The following is a 22,983-nucleotide window of genomic DNA, read 5'->3' as shown; positions in this document are numbered from 1 at the left end:
CTATCTTACAAACTACAAGTATTGCAGCATGCATTCCTTGTAATTATTGGGTGGAAATTTAAGAAATTAATCATAGAAGTGCTGACCAATCACTCGTACAATCTGATTGCCATTACGATTTCCAGAAATTATTGTGAATATTTAGATGAAGAACTTCAATATCAGTAACTCAAGAAGAGCGAATGTGAAAATGATAGAACAGATATGAGGTCCAATCAGGTATGAAAATAAGGAAAATAAGGAAAACTGGTCATGGAATGCTGAATCCAGAAGCCAGAAAAAGAAAAAGTGCAGGAATAGCTGGATTGAGCAAAGAAGGAATGATGGTTGGCTAATAAAGAAGATAAGAGAACAGTCACAAAGGTAAAGGACAAGGCATCATTAAAGCTCTACCAGCTTCTAAAAGTGACTTGGCAGATGGCATAAAGAAGGCGTGGCAAGCTGCAAAGGAACAATAGAAAGATAAAGAAGATAGTCAGCAGACACTATTCATAAGGGGTACCAATGACGATCTACTCACTAGTCCAGTGAGCATCAAGGGCAGATGGAAGGAGTACTCTACAAAAAGATCCCAAATGAAGAAAACACTGGAAACATTACAGTGCTGCATGCAAGGCCTACAGTGAAACAGGAAGGGGATCCACCCTAGGAAAAGTATGAGGTACACTAAGGAAAACGAAGTCAGAGAAAGTAGTAGGCTCAGATAAAGTCATGGTTGATATAAGCATGATATGTGGTGTGTTGGAGGAAAAATTGCCCCTGAACATAAATACTGTGATAAGGAAAGAGAGGTCTATCCAGATTAATAAAAAATAAGAATTCTTGTGCCAACAGAAAAGAGTAATGGACAGTACACAAGTAACAAACTCCTAACACACTGCATGAAACTGCTGGAGACAGTCATTCATAAATAAATACGAAGTAGTAAAAAGGAAGATAGGTGGTAAGAAGTCTGGATTCAGCTCAGAATGTGGTACAATGACCCTGACATTGGAAGTGAGACCGATAGTGGAAAAGAAGCTGCAGATAAGGAAAGATGTAAACTGGGTAATGCAAGACATAGATAACGATTATAACATGGTCCCAAGAAATAAGACTTGGGTAGTCCTTTGATGGTAAAAAGTCCCAGAAACACTGGTTATATCAGTGCAGACTATGTGCAAGAATTTGATAACACAAGAACAAACAGTGGTCAGACTCACTGATGGGTTCCCAACAGGTATGCACCATGGCTCAGTGCAGAGTTCATTCCTGTTTATATTGGCAATGAACATCAACAGCAAATTGGTCAGAGGAGACAGACTAACAATGATGCTGTGTGCATTCAATGTTTAAGCAAGAATGTGAGTAATCAGAAGAACTTGCAGATTTAGATAGAAGGTTAACTTGTGCAATAACCTAAACTGCTTCAAGTGTCTATGAGATGTGGTTGAGAAGAATGGAAGTGAGAATAACAAGGTCAATCTTAAAATTAGAGCTGCTTCAGCCAACTGACGGAAATCACCATGGATAGCGTATGAGACAAGAATGCCAACAAAGGTGAAAAGTAAGTTGGACAAAAAGAGTGGTGTGATCAGTACTTCTGTATGGCATAGAAACACAGGCCTTGAAAGAACACTTAAGGAAGGCTGAGATGATGGATAGTAGGATGCAGACTTTAAGGTTGATGAAGAAATTATGACATCAGATCTGAAGTAAAAATAGCTCCAATTGCAGAGAAGGTCAAGGAAGACTGATCATGGTGATAGGTCACATGTTCAGGAAAGAAAAAAGAAGAAGATAATTTGATAAAGCAGATTTAAGACAAATGGAAAAGGCAAGAGAAGACGTGGATGTCCAGCCAGGGATGGATAGATTACATGTAAGAAGGCCAGTGAGAGGAAGTAACTATTAAAGTAAGATAGTTTCCCTGAGTTAAAGGAAATGGTGGCACTTGACACAATAACCTGACCCCATGTAAACATGACTCTTATGAATGGGGGATAAATGGTTCAGTAGGATATTCAAAAGGAGACCTTGGTTGGCTAGCAGAGGATTGATATATATATATATATATATATATATATATATATATATATATATATATATATAATTATTTTTTTTTCTCCAGAAAGTTACTCATATTTCTTGTAAAAAACAGACTGCATTTTTTTCTATTTCTTGATTGCAAGTAAGGAATGTTTAAATATGATTCTTAATTGCATCAGCCATACTGTTTCTGAAATGAAAGTTTTTCAGGTGACTAAACAGTACCCAAACAAAAATGTTTTCTTGATCCATTTTTTTCTTGCTAGAAGTCATAGTAGATATGAATTGCACAAACTCGTAAAATTAGGAAGCAAAGTGAATGATGGCACTCTTGAAAGGATTCTAATCTAATTTGAAACCCCCTCATAATTATGATTTCAGAAGTGTGGTTTATATGGACTCCATGAATGGTTTCCTTGGCAATAAATACATCCTTACAAGGAAAGGTATTAGATATATATATGTAAGCAAGATAAAATAGTTTAGCACCTGACTGTAATGTTACCCAGTATATATTGTGTTACCTGTTTCTATGCTGCAAAGGCTTATAGCCTTCAAAGTACCCAAGACTAACCAGGTACAACAAGCTGATGCTAGCTGACTAGTCATGGGGGGAGGGGGCTAGCTCACTGTCTTGGTGACACCTTCAGGAATGCAGGTATATCAATTCACCATTAACAGCCTAATTTGCCTGCATTGATAGTGATATGCCTATTGTTCAGGGGGTTGCTGATTAGTGTAAGTCTGCATGCACCTTTCAGAGTCACCTATAGAGCAGCTCAAAATTCTCCCCCAGGTCTTGGAATTGGACACGTCTACAGGAACTCCACTTCTTGACATTTTACTCTTGCCTTTATCAGGGAACATTGAGTGACAAGCTGGAACAAAGGATTTCTTCTGGCCCTCAGCTTTTAGCTATGCTTCAGATAGTGAAACAAAGTTTGATTTAATTAAAAATTTGTCTCTGTGCATGAGAAGACTTTTCTTCTGTACATTTCTAGCATTTCAGACCTTGTTGCTAGGCCCACATGTTGTAAGTTGGGTTAGACAAAATGTTTGTAGTCTCTGAACCAGAATTTAGTTGTGCATTACCAGATGTAAGTATGAAAATGTTGCAGGCAGTATGACCATTTATCACTGGTTAGATATAATTCTCCTTCTACAGTATTCTCTGTGGCTGATGAAATTTAGACATTTTGATTGCACAGATTCATTGTAAGGATCATATTCAGTATTGCAAAATAAATGTTATTACTTTCTTGTCTAAAAAGTGCGCCTGGCTTTCAACATGCTAAGTGTTGTAAAATCTGTTGAGAATGATGCCCAATGGATGTTTGAGAACAACTACATGGTTAACAAAGATAGAAATAGCCGTAACTGATTTTATTTTATTTTATTGGTCATTAATGTTTGTTGTTAACTGGTTGTAGATGTTGAAGGAGTAGTGCTGTTGTTATATAAGGGAGTTAGAGCTGCTGGAGCTAAAACATCTGGTCCACCAAAACTTGGCATGGAAGCCCTCTGAAATGTGTTCAAAGCTCACAAGGACACCGACAGTATGAATGCTTCTCAAGTGCTCTGGTCGTTAGTCAGTCCATGTAACATGTGCTGCAAAATGGAGGGGAAGGAGAAGTACTGATGGCAGTCACATGACCTAGGAGTCCAGACACAACAGTGAACCAACGGTGCTTGCAAATGGGTGTTGTGGTAACTAAAAAGCTATAGCAATACTTATCTATCTATCTATCTATTTATCTATCTATCTATCTATCTATCTATCTATCTATCTATCTATCTATCTATCTATTTAATTCACTATCTCTCTGTCTATCTCTCTATAGGTATATGCAGGTAAATCACTGAAATATTTGCTCTAAGTACAATATGCCTGAAAAAGAGTTGACTTCAAATGTTTTTGGTAGGGGGCAAGGCTGCTTTTGCCCCCCCCCCAATGTGGGAGCCAGGCCCCTACACCCCCAAAAATGATATATACCAACTCTATGGTCACACCAATTCTAAGATGGAAAAAAAGCTCTCAAAACCACAGATTCCCTGTCAGTGCAAACTTATACATTATCCAAGCAGTGATTTACAATGAAAAATAAGGTTTATATAACTTACTTGAGGAACAACATTGTCAAAACCAACATGTTCAAGACCATATGAACAACAGCGCAGTTTACTGACAATTTTGAATGAGATTGTAGTACAGTGAGGATTAGGGAATGTACCCTTTTCTCCACTGAAGTGCAATCTTGGAGTTAGTACATATACTTTGTAGGGGTCGTGGGGATGCAGGGTAGCTTGCCCTACAAAAAAGTGGATTGTAATAAAGGTTTCTACTTGGCTTTTACTTGAAATCTGGCACCATAGATTATTTCCACTCTTCTTCTTTGTATTGGATATATATATATATATATATATATATATATATATATGTATATATATATATATATGTAGGTGGCCTGCACTTAGTCTAAATATTTCTAAAATGATGGTTGACAGGTGTGAGAAATCTGAATATTCTCAGGGTTGGGGAATATGCCATTTCCGCAATATTGTGAGATTTTGGAGTATGTATATATGTAATTGTCGGGGGGTGGATGCAGCTCCACACATACAGTGTACAGGAGGTACTTGCCTCTGACAAAAATGATGCTTTTTGTTGGGGTTTTTTTTTGTCCTTAAATGTTGCATGTGCTAAGATTTTTTCTTGGAGCATGGTATGTCAATGTTGGCATTGCTGACATTTTGCAGAGTATATATATATATATATATATATATATATATATATATATTGAATTTTAGTAAAATACTCAAATATCAAAGTCACTAATGTAAACAATAAAAAAGCTTAATAAAAAACATTGACACATTATAAACATGCATGAGGAAAAAAAACAGTAAATACAAACATAAAACTACTTTTTCATGGGGCAAGCCCCTCTGCACCCCTGACACTCCCTGCTAATTTTATATTCTAACTCCAAGATCACACAATACTAGGGAAAGGGTATAATCTCCAACCTTGGTAATGCAGTTATCTTGCACAACTGTCAGGCATCTATTTCATTGACCAAACTGTGTCGACTAAACAGACAAAACAGATGTCAGCTTTAATGACATCTTAATTACTGGATCCTATATAAATATATGTGTGTGTGTGTGTGTGTGTGTATATATATATATATATATATATATATATATATATATATATATATATATATATATATTACAGAGTCCCATGTAAGTAACAGTGAACCACTTAGATGAAGCTGCTTGTTCTGCACACATACAGTTGTTGTTGTTTGTCTTTTCGACTTTTCCCGGTTATGGGTGAACACCGGTCCGCTAATGATTGGCAGCCGATTTTTATGGTGCCGTGTTGCCAGCCCGAGGCCCAACCATCAGTGAAGGCACACCCATTCACGCATGTCTTTCGAAGGCCACTCGACTGCGGGGAGGACATGCAGACTCCACACAGAATGCACTCCAGCTGCGAATTGAACAGAAGAACCTCTTGCTGTGAGGTAACAACGCTACCGCTGTACCACTACGGCTTACAGTGCTTTATCTAATTTAAGATCTGAGTCTCCCAACAGCCTACCTCTTGATTTTTTTTTAATTTTTGTTGCAGTAGACAGTGCCTTTTCTTACCAGTGAAACATGTAAGTTACCAAAGTAAATTTCTTACTTAGTTATTTCACTCATTCACATGATTCTGTAGTTTCCTGATACCCTTAATGCCTTTTAAAGATTAAGTAATGTACAAATGGTATATGTTTCTCTGCCTCACAGTATGTTTTAAATCACTTTGACTTGATTATTCTTTGATTTGATTATTCTTTGATTTCATGATTCTTTGACTTGATTATTCTTTGATTTGATTATTCTTTGACTTGATTATTCTTTGACTTGATTATTCTTTGATTTGACTATTCCTTTTCCTCTTCTTTTCAACTTCTGAAACACAGTTAGTATATATCTGGTAATCACCTGTCCATCACTGGTGTTATATGGTCAACTTTTTTTTTCAGGTATCAAGTACTAGCCTTCTACTGAAATAGTTCAGGAAGGCCTAAAATTGAGAGAGGAAACAAGAGGCATGTTCATCTCAAGATGTTCATTACAATTTCTTTCACTTACCTAGCATGAAATGAATCCACTTTATATTTACATCTGCTCTTAAGGAATATGTCACCAAATCCAGTTGTCATTTAAGAATTAAAGATTGTAATGGTAAAGTGATAACCTGAACTCAGTCTGTCTGATAATGTGTGCTAACAGACTACTGGCTTTGCTATTTCAGAGTAATTTCTACCATTGTGTATATTATATATTTTATCAGACTTTGATTTCTGATTGCTGCATAGTTAGATTCTTTGTGAATGGCTAAAATATGGCTGCACCAATCAGTTTGTTACCCTGGTTAAAACAATAAAGAAATAAAATAAATAAGATCAGATTTCCATTTCTTGCAGGCAGTTATATAGCAATAACCCACGCCTGGGTGTGGGTAATGCTGGATTTACCCACGGTTGTCGTGGTCGCCCTCGGGACCAAACAAAGCCAACCGTGGGTAAATACAGCATTACCCACACCCAGAAGTGGGTTATTGCTATTATACCATGACATTATTTAAGAAAAGAAACTATTACTTTTCTTAAATAATGGCATAGTATAATGCCTGTTTACTGCCCTTCCGCAGATGTCTGGCATCCGCGGCAGTTCTCATGTACTGCGTGCCTGCGCAGTACATTAGAGCTGTGGGCAAAAGCAACGGAGAAAGCAAGATCTCCGTTGCTTTTTTTTTGCTATGTTAAATGGGTTTAACATAGCGAGACAGTTTAAAATAAGCAACGGAGATGTCCGTTGCTTATTTTAAACTCTCGCTATGTTAAACCCATTTAACATAGCGAACAAAAAGCAACGGAGATCTTGCTTTCTCCGTTGCTTTTAAAACCTGTCTCGCTATGTTAAATGGGTTTAGCATAGCGAGACAGCTTTAAAATAAGCAACGGAGATCTCCGTTGCTTATTTTAAAGCTGTCTCGCTATGTTAAACCCATTTAACATAGCGAGACAGGTTTTAAAAGTGGAGTTATACTAATGGAAAAAAGTCCGGGCGACCGGACCTTTTTCCATTAGTATAACTCGATTTACAATGTGCACGCTGGCCAATCAGCGTGCACGTTTTGGGGGGGTCATGGTATAATATTGGATATCACATCATATGCAAAATATCTCCTGCACCATCTGGAAAACATAATGGAATTACCTAACAAATGATGGTCCATCAGAGTACACCAAAACATATGATCTCCTTGGCTGTGTTTTACCCTTGAAATGTTATGATAGTTTGTTATGTTGATGGGCAATGCAATAGCAAAGTTTCATTATAAAAAAAAGTCACATCATAATATAGCCTGTGGTCATCCTGAGAATGTTCCAGTCTCATTTACCCCATACAAGATTAAGACACATATACCAAAAACAAAAAATGGCATACTGAAATGAATAACAGCTTCAGAGTTATATTGCATTATCCATAACTATATTTGATTATCAGGGATGTGCCTTTGACATAACTCAAAAGAGCTAAAAGTAATTATACTGATAAGGGAAGTGATTTTAGGCTCACTTTGGAAAGATAATTAAAATTAAGGAATAATACCTGTCTCCAGCAGGATTAATTTAAAATATGAGTTAAATAGTGAGAATTCTTCTGATTGCCTGTTAGAATAAACTTAACATGCAGGAAAAACGCTTAGTCAACATTGATGGATGTATCATGGTTAACCTTTATACTGTTTTTCTATTAAAGGTGCATGTGCATCCTTCAAGAATTTTTTTGAAATTAATAACCAATAGCTGTTAGTGATACTGATGCAACAGGTATCACACTCACCTTTGGCAGAGAAGGCTGTGGGTTCGATTCCTATACCAGGTTGATCGACTATTGACACTACAGTGCAACATGGGAGAGTGCTGCATTCCCGAGTGTGTTGCCCTTTAGATGAGATGGTAAACTGAGGCCTCATTTGCTTTAGTTGGTGGTAGCTCAGGTGGATGTAAAAGATCCCATGGCATTTATCAAAAACAGCAGCAGTTGTTTATTAAAACAATTATAATTATTTACATTCCTGCTTATTTACATTATACATACATATTTTTAATTATTTATACTATATACAATATTTACAAACCATATATCACATTTTCCTTTTATATTGCTTTCATCATAAACATACATTTTATTATTACTTTGCTGACTCACCACTCCGTTTTCTACAACTGAAACCTTATCTTTTTTTAATATCGTAGCCAAATCTCATTTTTCATTAAACATGATTTCCTTCAATTTCTGTTTCCAAATTAACCATCATATACAACCATCATATACAAAACTCTTTTATAAGTTTTTTTCAACTCTTTTTCGCTTTTATTTCTATAATACCCAAATTCAAGCATATCCATATTTAAATTATTCACATCTTTAAATTCTTCCACATAATTCATACATAGAATCTTTTTCCATAACATTTTAACTCTTTTACATTCTAGAAAAAAAGATGTTCACTGCTTTCAAAATCAACACAGTGAAAAACAGACTATATTTTCTATTCTTGTAAGGCATATTTACCTTTACTGGTGATTTTTGAATAGTTAGCCTCCATAGAAAATTGTGATACTCTATAATTCCCTTATATCTTACAATTCTTCCTTTTTTTCTATATTTGAATTCTTTCATGGATATATCCTATAATACTTTTCCTTAATTGTATTATACTATTATTTTACTTTTTTTTTCAATTTCTTTCACATTTATTTTCCACAAAATAATCTTATCTTGATAATTCTCCATTTCTTTAATACAACACATTCTCCTTTTTGAACTGAAAAAATAACCTTTCTTTTTATCCTTCAAACTTAACATTTTCATTAATAAAGAAACCTCACTGTTCTTTAAATAGTTCATTACTCTATATAGATTTAAAGAAGCTGTAAACACGATAGGATTTATTAATCCCGATCCTCCTTTTTCACATATAAGACCCCTCATTTAACTGGGTTCAATCTTGATCCCCAAATAAAAGAAAATATATTATATATTTATTTCTCTAACTTCAAAGGAATACTGAAAACACCTGCAAAATAAGTAATTTTAGACAACAGTATGGAATTAATTAAATTATCTTTTTTATTGAAACAAAGTCTAAAAGACTTCCAAAACACGCATATATGTTCATTTCTTCTATTTTCTTTTTCCATTTTGTTTCTATAATTTCTTGTTTTCCAAATTTAATTCCAAAATTTTTAATTTCAGTCATGTTAAATTTAATTCCACCAATCCTCCCCTCAAATCCTAGACCATGACTTTTTCTTTCTTGAATACAAAACCTATTGCCTGACTAATCTTTTACATTTGTTTTATCACTGCATTCATGCCTGCACCATCTTTTGTTGTAATAATATCATCTGTATAATTTGACAAAATAGGTGTTGTATCCCTTCACTGGAAATATAATTCATTGCATCCATCTCTCTATTCATATATGTAGATATTACATTAATTATTACTAAAAACAATGTACCACTCAATGGGCAACCCTGCCTAATACCCTTCTGTAACTGTATATCTTCACTTAACCAGCCATTTATCATAATCTTCGCTGTATTATACTTATATGCTGAAGAACAAATATTTTAACCTTTTTGCTTATATTATAGATTTTATATCCCATACTACTAGAAAGGCTCCCCCAAACTCTGCTACACTTTGCTGTGAGGGAAAGGTTAGTTTGCTTTTTATTTGTTTTATTTTGTATTACTTTATTGAATTTTCTATTTTGAATACTGTGATTTGTTTTCTTTACCTTGTGTTTTACTTGTATTCTTCTTTTAACTGCATATTAAAACTTGAAAAGAGACCACAGCTCTGTCTCTTGTGAGTCAGGCAGAAATTAGAACAGGTCAATTAAAGACTCACACATAAGATAGAATAGGTCAGTTAAGGTTAATCATCTGTGAACCGAGGGGATGGAGCTAGGAACTAAACATTCTATTTAATGGAGTAAAATAAAACATTTCAGAGCTTTATTAGAAAGGTTCACCCAGACTCTGCTACATTTTGATGTGAAGGAAAGGTTAGTTTGCTTTTTATTTGTTGTGTTTTGTATTACTTTAATGCCCTTTTCTATTTTGAATACTGTGATTTGTTTTCTTTACCATGTATTTTACTTGTATTCTGATTTTAACTGCATGTTAAAACTTGAAAAGAGACCACAGCTCTGTCTCTTGTGAGTCAGGCAGAAATAATTTTCCCACCCTCCCGGCCAGTTACTGTTGTGTTCTTAAACACCACTGTCTTTCTAGTTGCCTGCCCCTTACGTTAATTTGACCATATATCTCATTTCCTCTCTGCTTTTACTGTCTTGTGTGAGTAAGCACAAAATTATCATTTTGTGAAATCACTCCCCTTCAACTACTTAAATTTATTGGCCATCCTACTGTATTACATAGTTCCAGAATACACAAATTGACCACCCCCTTTCAATCTATTTGCTGTTTTAAAGATAGTGACTCTCCACTAAAACTTAACTTTTTAGACAGGTAAAACCTAAGTTGCCTACTTTGACATCTAATTTCTCTAGTGCACACTGCAGTGTTTAGGATAAACCATTTTTTTCATCTTACCTATAAGCATCTATTGCAAAAACACCAGTTATTGGAGAGCCCACGTTCTGCCTCTCAGTAGTCATCTTGGGATTAGTGCTTCTGTTTTCTCCTGGTGAGAAAAGGAGTGCAGTTACATTATTTCCTGGAGCCTGCTGATCACCATAAAGCTTAATAAGTGCTTTATAGGTGACAGCTTGGAATCTGTGCTTATATTCTAATCCTGGTGAGAATAGGAGCAAAGTGCATTGATTCCTGACTATTTCTGGTTGGAGTCCCTGTGACTAGCACTTTCTCTAAAGCCTGCTGGAAAGCACTAGTAAGCCTTAAACTGATACAAGCACTCAACTCTCCTTGTTAATAAGGAGAAATTAATCGTAGGCATGAAACAGCCTATAATTGCAAAGTACCTTGCCAAGGTAAGGGAAAAAAACACCTAACCAGGCATGTCCAAGGGTCAGCTTCCGGTGATTTCTCCTGTCCACCTGGTGAATCTGGGCATACAGGGGTAATGCAGCAATTGCCTCATGTACTCAGACAACCCTCTCCTTCTACCACCCAACACTACAACCTGTGAGAGATGCACTTACATAGCCAAACTGGAAGCAAAGCTCTCTCCAGCCAAGATTGTGCTAGACAATCAAGAGGAGAAGGTTAACACCTGCACTACACCTCAAGCAACACATAGCCCTTCAAAACCCTCACCACCAACACCCACACATAGCAAAATTAAACACACATATGCAGAGGCCCTTAACAGTAACCTGCCCAAGCAACAAGGACCTTTGAAGCTGAAACACAAACACCAATCACAACCAAAGTATCACATAGCTTACAACACCAGCGTGCCACCCAAGACCCAACAACCCCTAAGGCAAGACAACGTACCCAACAATTTAGTCATAGGTGACTCTATAGTCAGGCACACTGATGTCCCACTCACCAGGCTGAACAAGGAGAAAATTACAGTCAGCTGCCTGTCAGGTGCCAGGATCAACCACATAAGCCATGCACTCAAGTCACTCCACAACAAGTACAAATATGACTCTATCACTGTCCATGTTGGTGTGAATGACTTGAGATGTACCTCCCTGGACTAAATGAAAAAAGACATGGAAGAGCTCTCGGATCATGTGACCCAGGCAGGTATGACCCTAGCCCTGAATAGCATCTTGCCTTCACCCAGAACGATACCACAGTATAAGGACAAAATGATTTACTTCAACACTTGGCTAAGCTTCTGGTGTCATTCAAAGGGGGTCCAGTATCTGTCTTCCTGGGATGACATGATTGAAAAACCATGATGCTTTGCCAGAGATGGTCTGCACCTGTTGCCCCTGGGATTCAGGTTACTGGCTAAGGCTCTTACCACCCCTATAGTGCCTTTTTTTAGGCAAGGCTCAAAGGACAAAACCGCCACCATAACAGGTACAAGTTTGCAAAATCTGAAGGTAATACTACTCAGTGCTAGAAGTCTAAACCTCAAAATGCACTCTCTTGAGGCACTCCTAAAAATGGAGAACATTAATATTTGTGCAGCAACTGAGACCTGGTTCAAGGCTCCAGAGATCACCCCTGCAATACCAGGCTACAACTCTTACCACACTTTTTGGCCACCAAACCTGGACCAAAACACTAAAGGTGGAGGAGTGTCCATATTCACCAATGATATTCACACCTCCAGGCTAGTTCCTCAGCACAATGCATCTGAAATTCTCCAGGTGCAACTAACACTTGGTAAGACTGCAATCCAAATTGTAGCTTGCTACAGATCCCCCACCATGCCCCAAGATTCTCACTACACCTTTCTAAACATACTAGAAAATATTAAGATGCAACCAGACATCCTAATACTGGGTGATTTCAACTACCCTGCCATTAACTTGGAAAACTAATCATGTATCAACTCTTTTGCCCAACGATTCTTGGAATTCATAAATTCCAATGCCCTGGATCAGCTAATCCATTGTCCCACCAGGGGCTCCAATATTCTGGACTTGGTCATTACCAACATGGGAAATTGATGCTCCACACCAGTGGTCACCCCCCTCATTCGTTAGGACTGACCATAAGCTAATCACCTTTGACATCCACATCCCACCCCCAACCCCCCTCAGTAAGGAAACATCTGTAAAAACTTCTCCAAGGCCAATTTCATGCTACTGAAGTCAGAAGCGACAAACTTTATGACATCCATGCAAACGGAAACTAAAAGTTTGACTGCCAAATCCTATACTAAAGCACTGTATGAGCACATCCACTTGTGCATGAATCTTGCCATCCCAAATAGAACCAAGACACTCGCCTCCAAAAAAAGGAAGCCAAACTGGTGGTCCCCTGCCATACACAAACTATACAACAGAAGGAAGAAACTGTTGCAGAAAATAGGGAAAATCCCAGGATGCAAAAAACTCCCTAACCAGCCTCAGTAAGAAGCTTAGATCCATCATAAAATCCTCTAAAACTAGTTACGAAAATAAAATTGCCAAAGATTCCAAAGAGAACCACAAGGCATTCCATAGCTATGTCAAGAATCTAAATGGCAGTGCTCAGATCTGCTCTGAGCTACAACTGAATGGCATTAAATATACTGATCCCAAGGACATTGCCAATATTCTGGCAGATCGATTCAGTGCAAACTTCACCCCCTCTCACCCCCTAAAGGGCACATCTCAATACCAAAAGATTGTCAAATTCTGGTAATCACGGCCACACAGGTAAAAACCGCACTCTCCAAAGCTAAGAATACAGCATCTATGGGACCAGATGACATCCCGGTCTGTGTACTACATGAACTACAAAATAAACTGGCACCACACCTAAGTGTCATGTTTAATCATAGCCTCACCTCAGGCTTTGTGCCCACTGAGTAGCGCACAGCTACAGTTATCCCACTCCACAAGGGGGGATCCAACTTGGATCCTGGGAAGTACCATCCCATCAGTCTGACAAGCCTGATCTGCAAAACCATGGAACATATTATCATGGAACTTATAAACAAAGATATTGGCAACCTTCAAACACCGGACCCCACCAAGTTTGGGTTCGTGAAGGACCGATCATGTCTCCTGATCCTGATTGACTTCTTTGAATCAGTCTCCAGAGATGTCAACAAGGGTAAGGTTGTCCACACAGCCTATCTAGATGTCACCAAGGCCTTCAACAACATCTCTCACTCTGAAATCATAGATAAACTTACTAAGCTGGGCATAAATCCCTATGTCACTCAATAGGTTGCCAACTGGCTTACTTACAGAACCCACACTGTAAAAGTAGCTGACTTCAAATCCATCTCCAGACAAGTGACAAGTGGTGTACCTCATGGCTCAGTCCTGGGACTGCTCTTGTTTGGCATCTACTTCTCTGAAGTACAGGCCAACACTATGGGACTCTGGCTAACAAAGTTCGCAGATGACTGCAAACTGGTAGCCATTATTGAATCCCTAAATGATGTGGCTATTCTACAAAAGGGCCTTATAGAAACAGATGCTTGGTGCCAGAGCCATGGGCTGAAGCTCAATGCCAAGAAAGTGTGTAGTTATCCCCTTTGGGAAAAAACATGTACACATAAATTACCACATAGGTGGCAGGCAGTACACTAAACACCGAAAGTGTGATAAGAGTCTTAGGAACACAGATGAACAGTGGTCTCACTTTCGATAACCACATCGCCAAAACAGTCAGGAAATCCTTCTATGTGGCAGACCTCATCACTAAGGGCTTTTCGTCCAGAAAAAATGAGGTTATTGTCCCACTATTTCATCCCTCATTAGACCCATCATAGAGTACAATGCCCCATTTAGTATATACCTCACTAGACATCTGCAACAACTGGAAAGGCCACAGAAACACCTCACTAAAAGAATCACAGGCCTAAAGCAGATGCCGTATGCTGACCGACTAAAAAAATTCCAGCTATACTCTGTCACATATCGTCTACTCAGAGGCCATCTCTGCTTAACATACAAGGCCATGTCAAACCCAGAGCTGTTGGACATGCTACACTTAAAGAAATCCCAATCCATCAGAGCCACATGCTCCAGGGACCTAATCCTTGTCATCACAATGAACAAAACATGCTGGAGGGAAAGGTTCTTGACCCAGAGACTCCCCATATTCTGGAATAGACTGCCCATACATGTCAAGCAGAGCGCCTCCTTGGCCCTCTTCAAAAGGAACCTTGACGACTTGATGGGAGATAGGAAATTTACCCCGGGGATCATGTCAGTCGGTCTACTAGACAGGGGTCCAGGGAAGTAAATATTGCATGAAGAAATAGTCAGGGAATTGTTATGGCTAGGCTTGTATGGGTCCTAGGGCTGAAAGCCTAGTACCAACCTATTAATGAATCAAATCAAAAGCGTTACTTAAATCTCCTACCGTTACTTTCACCTGAACATTTCTGAATACTATATCCTCTACTAATTCCCTAATTATTAATAATAAATCTTGGTCCTTTTTACTTTTTATACTAAACGTGTTCATTTACTACCTTGCCCACTTTCTGTTCCATCCTTTTTTGTAGAACTTTCATAAAAAGCTTATAATCAGTGTTGTTTAATACATTGGTCTCCAATTCTGAACTTATCTCTTCTCTCTTTTTTTCCATACGAATCTAATAACACCCCTACATAACTCTTTATAAATAAAACCTTTATTTAGCCATACATTTAATACCTTTACAGACCATTCTTTTGCTTCAGACAAATTTTTATACATCCGATATTTTATTCCATCTGGTACCACTGTCAAATCTAAATTCATTATTTTTAATACCTGTTCTAATTCTTCTATTTTTGTTTCTTTTTCCTAAAACCTTGTTGTCCTTGTCAGAAAATGCAAGTACCTTCCATTTCTTTCATGCCATTGTCCTCTGCTGTTTAAATAACGTCCTAATATGTTCTTTTACTATATTCATAATCTCCTCCTGTGCATTATGCATTTTAACTGATGAATCTTTTGTTTCTCTCATTACACTATTATTCTCTTTGATTATTTTACTTAAATATGATGCATTTTCTTCTTTTTCCCTTGCAGAAAATATCTCTGTTTATACAATAAATGTTATATTTTTTTCTTATTCAACTCATAGAATTCCTGTTCCTTAATAAAGAAATTGTTATCATTCTTCTCTAAACAATCCATTGTGTTATTACTTAAATTTGTATAAATTTATTTTCCCATACATATTTTCTCCCATGTCACATAGCACTTTTTGTATTTCTTTATATAACTCTGTCATCTCTACATGATCTTGCCATATTCTCATAACATCTTCTCTTCCTTTAACATCCCATTTCATCTCATTTACTCTTTTTAAACCATTCCCTATTTTTATATAGTCAGCCTTATGGTCTGAAAATCCTGTTACACTTCTTATTTAACTATTGCTTAACTTTCTGACAATAAAAATAATCTATTTCTGTTATTTTATCTCCTTTCTATATGTCCATGCCTCTAAATTAAAAATTTGCAATTGTCCATATTTTATTATGTCCCATACTAATTTAACATCATATGCCTTCTTTTTCTGGTGTCTTAAGTTACAATTAAAATCCCATGATATGATAATCTGCATATTAACTGCTACATACTGAATTATTTTTCTGAACATCTCTTCCTTCTCCTTTTTTGTTGTGTATGCATATATTGCAATAATTCTAATAACATGCTCCAACCATCTTACATCAATAACATTAATTCTACCTGTTATAATAAAAATAACATCTAACACTTTAATTGTATCTTTATATAAGTATTCCTGAACAGGTCTCCCTCATGAAATTCTATATAACATTTTTCCCACAACATTTCAGTTTGATATCTTTCTATTTAAGACAAAAATCTAATGTCTTCTAATATAATAACATCATTAACTGTTTACACTACTTCAAAATCTAAATTCTCATCTCTAATTTCTTAAAACTATTAAACCACAAAGAACAAACTACAAACCAAGATAGTTCAAAAGTATGGACACAGTGCACCTGGAGCCACAATTCATGATAAAAAGGTTGCTTTAATATTGAAATGTTGATAAAAACAAGTAAAAGATAAGTACTTTCACCTTCTTAATGAAAACTACAGATAAAACCATGTTTGAAAAATTGAGTCCATATATATATATATATATATATATATATATATATATATATATATATATATACCAGTCTAACGAAGGGAAATAGATTACAACCAGTGATGTCATGCTTTCTTTGGGAGGATTTAAAGAGGATTTTTAGAAGATTTAAAAGGTCATGCAGGTAGAAAAATGACATGAATTACAGCAAAAATTAAAGTTAGTTTATACATGTACTTCTTATTTTTTATATACTCATAATGTACTGACAACATATTGCAGCTTTCATCTTTCTAAAAATTTCAGTTTTAAAACACAGGTGATGGACTTTTCATCCTTCAAACCAGGCCAGCTCTTGGCATTAAGTTTCAATTGCCAGCAAAGTTTGAGTTTTTCCAGACTGAGTGTCCATGGGCCTCTTCTATCTGACAGGACAAATTGTTCGAAAATGAAAAATTTAAAGGTGAGGTCAGGGTATTCCATAGTATGCTTGGAAAGAGCATTGGTATCCTTTTTAGTTCTAATATCATAACTACTCTCATAAATTCTGTCACATAGATGACTTTCTGTCTTACCAGCATAAAACCCTTCACAGTGTTGGCAATCAGCACAATAAATGACTTTAGTAGAATTATAAATAGAATATTTTTAGGTCTAAATTGGATATCATTAATGACAAATGAATAACCAGTTAAAATATACTTGTAATACAGACAGCAGCCACATTTCACCATCCCAAAGTGCTTTGATTGTTATACTGATTTCTTCACAAATAAAGCTTTGAGGTTTTGCCCCTTCTTTTAAAAAAATGCTTGGAGCAAAACCTACATGTTCTCTAATGTGTTTGTCATTTGTCATAATATTCCTGATTTTAGTAAGTATGTTTCTAATGGGTCTATATATATGTTTCACAACTTCGAATGTTCTAATATCAACCCCTATTCAGCGAATGCTGAAAATAGCGAAGCTGCAGAACACTGAATTTCTTCCTAGGGAAGGAATTTGGTTGGCCATTCCTGTGGCTCCACTATGTTCAGCACTGTGGTGGAAAGTTATGGGTTGGGATCAGGTAAGTGTGCAATTGTGTGGACGTGAGGGTTAGGGCACAGGGTAGGTGAGTTAGGGTTAGGTGAGTGCGCGATAGTGATAATGATTCTCACGTGGCATAATTGGCTAGGCTTAAAATGGCCCACAAGGGCAGTTATCCTAGTACTAATCTATGAACCTATGTTTATTTATGGCCTTGATCTCTAATTTATTAATAAAAGTAAATGGATATTCACGTTTTGGTCCCTTAACATGTTGCATTCTTCCCAAAACATTTCCTCATCTGTGATCATTCAGCCAGCACAGATGAATTGGACTACACAGACAGCACATATGAAGGAGCAAAACCTGAGAAGAAATCAGTACAACAATTAAAGCACTTTTGGATGGTGAAATATGACTGCTGCCATTATCGCAAGTATATTTTAACTGGCAATTCATTTGTCATTAATGGTGTCCAGTTTAGACCTAAAAATATTCTAATTGTAATTCTACTAAAGTCATTTACTGTACTCAGTGCCACTGTGAAGGGTTTTATGTTGGTAAGACAAAAAGGCATCTATTTGACAGAATTTATAAGCACATTTATGATATTAGAACTAAAAAGGATAACCATGCTCTTTCCAAACATACTATGATTACCCTGATCACACCTTTAAATTTTTCATTTTAGAACAATTTATCCTGTCAGATAGAGGGGGGGGCCTGTGGACACTCAGACTGGAAAAACTTGAACTTCGCTGGCAGTTGAAACTTAATGCCATGAACTGGCTTGGTTTGAAAGACCAAATATCCATCACCTGTATTTTAAAACTGAAATCTTTAGAAAGGTGATATAGTGTCAGTACATTATTAGTATGTAAAAAATCAGAAGCGCATGTATAAACTAACTTTAACATTTTTGTAATTTGTGTTAGTTTTCTACCTGCATGACCATTAAATCTTCTAAAAATCCTCTTTAAATCCTCCCAAAGGAAACATGACATCACTGGGGACTTGGCATTCATGTGATCTATTTCATTTCCTTAGATTGGTGTATATTGAACCAAACGCCAATCCATACTGGAGTGGATACTCTTATCCCACCCATCCCTTGCATCCCTAACTGGATGTCTACCTGACATTCTCAGTGCCACCAACCAACATATCTACTAAGAGACAAACTCCCCAAATAAGCCAGGAAACTCAAAGAGAAGTCAGAAATAAAGATAACTTTAACCCTAATGACTTCATCAATGACCTAAGATGTTGCAATTGGACCCCTCTAAAACAATTAACCCTAGAAGATGCAGTAATGTACTTTAATATAACCTTCATAAAAATTCTTAACCATCGTGCCCCCTCTAGAACCACAAGAATAAAAGATAAATATGCACCCTGGCTTACTAAACCCACCAAATCTATTCTCTTAGAAAGGGACAAAGCATGGATCCTATTTCACAAAAACAAAACCCAACTAGACAAACAAAAATGCTTAGAATTATGGAATAAAGCCAAGAAATGCATCAAAATAGACAGAATCAGCTATTACCAAAATCTACAAGAAAAACATGCAAAACCCTCAGAATTCCTGGAGTGCAATCAACTCGGCATTGCAACCTGGAAAATCTACAACCCCCTCACCTACAACTGGGAATAACCATGATAACGTCACCACCCAAGTTTAATAAATATTTTACTGAGACAATCCAAGCCTTAGCAAAGAACCAACTGAACACCAGACCCCCCACCTTAGCAAACACGCCAACTACAAAAGAACCACTAGAACAACAAACTAATAATTCCCACTTTACCTTTGAGCCAGTAGCAGTCAAAACTATTCAAAAACTTCTCCAAAAACACAAACCCACCACTCTGGCTACCGATAACCTACCCTCAGAATACCTCCAAATAGCTGTACCAGCTATAGCCTACCCTGTTGCAATCCACATCAATAGCTCTATCTCAGAATGCAAAGTACCCCACATATGGAAAACCTCCCATATTATACCATTACACAAAGGAGGTAAATCCTTTGAATTCAACAACTATCATCCTATTGATATTTTATCACCCTTATCTAAAAATCTTAGAATGGGTCATACACACACAACTCATGGATTACCTTCAGAAAAATAATTTGCTATCCAAAAACCAACATGGCTTTAGACCCTTTCATAGTACCACCACTGTATTAATAGCATTCACTAATAGCATTAATCAGCAGAGAAACAATGGACAACTAGTCTCTGCTATATTCTTAGACTTATCTAAAGCATTCGATATGGTTGATCATAACAAACATCTCCATACCCTATCTACCCTAAAACACAGCTTCTCCTCCTTCACATGGTTTAAGAGCTATCTATCAGGTCACCAACAGGCTGTAAAATGACAGACCCAAATATCCTCTCCACTACCAGTATCCCTAGGAGTCCCACAAGGCTCCATATTAGGTCCATTACTCTTCACTCTATTCACCAATCAATTATCATCCTCCATGCCAAAAGCAACAATAATTCAATATGCAGATGACACCACAATCATATGTGCCACCCCAACACTCGAACACCTCCACTCCCAAACACAAGAATGCTTTTCACTAGCTGAAACCTGGCTTAGGCACTACCAGCCTATTCTTAACCCAACTAAAACCAAAGTACGCCTCTTCACCTCTTATAGAGCCTTCCCCCAATCAGACTTCACTATCACCTCTAATAACAAAAACTATTATAACCCCAACTACTCACACCAAACTTTTAGGTATGGAAATAGACAATCACCTAAGATTCGACTTGCATATTGCCCAAACCATAAAACAGGTTCACTAAAAACTAGAGCTACTTTATCGTAACAAGCAATTTCTCTCCAAGCTATCCAAAACCACAATAGCCAGGACACATCTACTATCCGCCCTCCTCTATGCATCCCCAGTATTTACCAACCTCTGTAAAACAGAACTACACAAACTAGAAACCTGTTATAATAAGACAGCTAAATTTGCACCTGAATCAGCATATAGAAAACACCACTACGTATCTCTCAAAAACTGAACTGGTTGGAGTTCCCTCAACTACTTCAACTCAATCAATTGTCATTAGCACATAAGTTATACCATCACTAAGATAAGATTCCAGCCCTCCATAATCAAATACATCCTCACACCACAGCAAGAACCTTGAGATCAAGCACCCTTAATCTCCTTGAAGTTACCAAACATAAAAATGAGGCAGGAAAATCTCTTTTTAGCTGCTACATTCCCAAACTCTGGAATTCCCTATGTACCCACCTAGCATCAAATTCCTCCACAACACAATTCAAAAAACTTCTAAAAGTCCACCTCAAAAACAACTGGCTATGCTCTTGTCTCACCCCAGGTAAAGACTGAATTACGAGAAATATCTACATTCATTGGTAATGTCAAGTCTACTTTCTCACATGTAACTCAGCTTTTATAAGCAAGAAATATCTATACTCATGGATAATCTCAAGTCTAGTTTCTCACATTTAATTGTCTGCTTTTATAAGCTAAGACAACATTATAAAACTATCTACAAATCTCCTAAGTACTGTATATATTCTATCTGTATATGTCTGCCATATACTGCATGTGTTGAATGTGTATAGAATGTAATATACTGTATGATGAGATGACTATGATACCTCTAATGACTATCTTACTATGAGCCTGTGCTAACTGGCCATATATACCTATGTTTGTAATTCTGTTTTTGTATGTGTATACCACCATCCTTATCACCTTGGTCATATATATTAATGCACCTTTTGTTCTCATATGTAAATAGAGTTTTTCTCCCTGGGCCAATGCTGAAAATGGACGTGTCCAGTTGGAATTTCCTGGTCAACAAATGTAAAATAAAATAAATAAATAAATATGGACTCAATTTTTTTCAAACATGGTTTTATCTGAAGAAGTTTTCATTAAGAAGATGAAAGTGCTTATCTTTTATTGTTTTTATCAACATTTCAATATTAAAGCAACATTTTTATAATGTACTATGGCTAAAAGTGCACTGTGCCCATACTTTTGAAGTTTCTTAAAACTATTCACAATTATTGCTAAGACTTTACACATAATTATACCTTAATATTCAGCTTTTCCCTTTCTTTTTCTTTTTTAAATCCCTCAGTAATCTTCCTTTTCCTCTCTCACAATATTTTGCCAATCACATTTCTTTTTTTGTTTTACTATATTTCATTTAACATCATCACTATCACTCAAACCTGATTCTTCTTCTTCCATTCTTTCCATATTGAATTCTTCTTGTGTGCTAACTTTTTTGTATGTTTTCTTTATTCATACATTCTGTGTTTCCACTGTTTCTACATCTTTTTCCCATCCTCACCCTTTTGATCCTGCCCTTTTAATACTTCTACAACATTAGCCTGCATCTTTTCCTCTTTTTCTTTGCATTCCCTGCAAAATTACCTTTTTTTATTACATTTGTAACATCGTACTTCACAATCCCTTGCATCATGTCCTATTTTTCCATATGAAAAGCATCTTGTTTTATCATAATTACTGATTAAACGATCATTTTCACCACACAAAAAGCACATTTTTGGCTAATCCCAGGATTTTACCATACCTATATTCCCTTAAACAATTATAATACTTGGTAAATGCACAATACTTTAGTTTTCAGTTTTCAAAATCATGTCACAATCTCACACCCCAGTCCATAAACCTCTGTTATCATGCACTTTTGACATATCTTTTACATTTTTACATAACTTCAATAAATGTCCTTTTAAAGTCTCTTTATCCACTTCAGTCCTAAATTGTACATTATTTTTTTTCATCTCCCTACAGGAAGTTTTAAATACATACAAATTCCATGGCTCATTATGTTTCTTGTTCTCATATTCTTCATAGACTTTTTCCATTATTTGACCACTCTCAAATATCATGTCACAAAATGTTTCTTTTCTACTATGTATAAAAGCTCTTACCTCACTTGCTTTGATTCCTAATGGTGAAATGACTTAATCCCATACATTATATGTGTCCAGTTTGATGTAGTAATTTTTTCGATACATACAGCAGTCTCTTTTTTAATCCCCTGTTGCTTCTTCCTTCTTTTTCTCTGCTCCTGACTTCACCATCTCTGCCTGTGATCTATCTCTCATGACCATCTCTTCCTCCTGTTGAAT

The sequence above is a fragment of the Protopterus annectens genome, chromosome 12.part0 (genome assembly GCF_019279795.1).
Source record: "Protopterus annectens isolate FY-2018-M chromosome 12.part0, PAN1.0, whole genome shotgun sequence".
Taxonomy (NCBI): domain Eukaryota; kingdom Metazoa; phylum Chordata; order Ceratodontiformes; family Protopteridae; genus Protopterus; species Protopterus annectens.
Note: the sequence above shows the minus strand (reverse complement) of the source record.